This window comes from Cavia porcellus, unplaced genomic scaffold, assembly GCF_034190915.1.
Source record: "Cavia porcellus strain 051 isolate PalLab524CR breed Dunkin Hartley unplaced genomic scaffold, mCavPor4.1 scaffold_2, whole genome shotgun sequence".
Classification (NCBI taxonomy): domain Eukaryota; kingdom Metazoa; phylum Chordata; class Mammalia; order Rodentia; family Caviidae; genus Cavia; species Cavia porcellus.
This window is the reverse complement of record NW_026947485.1, coordinates 115,025,256-115,026,954: the sequence shown is the minus strand read 5'-3', so window position 1 is coordinate 115,026,954 and position 1,699 is coordinate 115,025,256. Positions and strand designations below refer to the sequence as shown.

Genomic DNA, 1,699 nt, shown 5'->3' with positions numbered 1-1,699 from the left:
CTGTGGTTCCAATTTTAAAAAGGTGAGGGAAGGCTAGAGATGCTGCTCTTTGTGAAAGTCCTAGCATGTGTGTACACACACACACACACACACACACACACACACAGAGAGAGAGAGAGAGAGAGAGAGAGAGAGAGAGAGAGAGAGAGAGAGAGAAAATTCCTGACTAATAGTAATTAATTGCTTCTGTCACATCTCACTGTCACCAGTACTACTGCTGTCTTCCTCAGGTACACTAGAGATGGTTCGACGCAATAACAGCTCCCAAGAAACTTTCATTCTGCTGGGCTTCTCTGCCCGCCCCCACCTCGAGAGCATCCTCTTCATTGTCATCCTGCTGGCCTATCTCCTGACCTTGCTGGGCAATACCACCATCATCCTGGTGTCCCGGCTGGACCCCCACCTCCATACCCCCATGTACTACTTCCTCACCCACCTGTCCTTCCTGGACCTCAGCTTCACAACCAGCTCCATTCCTCAGCTGCTCTACAACCTGCATGGCCCAGACAAGACCATCAGCTTTGCAGGCTGTGCCCTCCAGCTCTTCCTGTTCCTGGCTCTGGGAGGTGTAGAGTGCCTGCTCCTGGCTGTCATGGCCTATGATCGGCTCGTGGCCATTTGCAAGCCTCTGCACTACATGGTGATCATGGGCCCCAGGCTCTGCCTGCGCCTGGTCTTAGTGGCCTGGGGCTGTGGGGTGGCCAACTCCCTGGCCATGTCTCCAGTGACCCTGCTTCTGCCACGCTGTGGGCACCGCCATGTGGACCACTACCTGTGTGAGATGCCAGCCCTGATCCGCATGGCTTGCATCAACACGGTGCCCATCGAAGGTGCTGTGTTTGTCCTGGCTGTGGGCATTGTGCTATCACCCTTGCTTTTCATTCTGGTCTCCTATGGTTGCATTGTGAGGGCTGTAATGCAGATGCGGTCAGCATCAGGAAAGCAAAAGGCCTTCAACACATGTGGCTCTCACCTCACAGTGGTGTCGCTCTTCTACGGAAACATCATCTACATGTACATGCAACCGGGGAACAGCTCCTCTCAGGACCAGGGCAAGTTCCTCACCCTCTTCTATAACATTGTCACCCCGCTCCTGAACCCCCTCATCTACACCCTCAGGAACAAAGAGGTGAAGGGGGCCTTGAGGAGGCTAACTCTGGCAAGAAGAAAAGTCAGGAATTCTCGATCAGCTTAGAAACTTACAAAAACTATTATTTTTAATCAGATTGTGCATTAGCTGCACTTGTCAAAATGTGAACAGAATTCATCACCTTTAGCTGTCTTTGTGTGACTCTTTAAAGAGTACCTAAATCCTGACCCTCAAATGGAGAACTTCTCAGTGTGTTGTTGGCCGTTGCTGAGGCAGGTACTGAAGTGATTCATTCCAAATGGCTAGGATCACTAAGTTAACTCTTTGGTGAGTGTAGAAAGGAGAGGGAGTTTTGGGATTTATTTGACTCGCAATAGTTAAAATGTGTAACCATCACATAAAATAGCATATACTGTGTTTAATTTTAATTATATATTTTAGAAATCTTAGTAAGATTTTTATTGGCCTGAGTAAGATATTCTATTTCTCTTTTATTGTCCTATTTGGATAACTACAATGAAGTCATTTTAAAAAATCTATTAGGGCTATTAAAACTTCTCTTCTATTCATTTACTTAGTAATTATCACTTGAGTTTTCTGTTCTACCTT

The 1,699-nt window shown here is 47.3% G+C and overlaps 1 pseudogene; it reads left to right on the top strand.

The window, feature by feature from the left end:
- Positions 1 to 241: 241 nt before the first annotated feature.
- On the top strand, positions 242 to 1,277 carry LOC134473072 (olfactory receptor 2W3-like; annotated as a pseudogene).
- Positions 1,278 to 1,699: the final 422 nt, after the last annotated feature.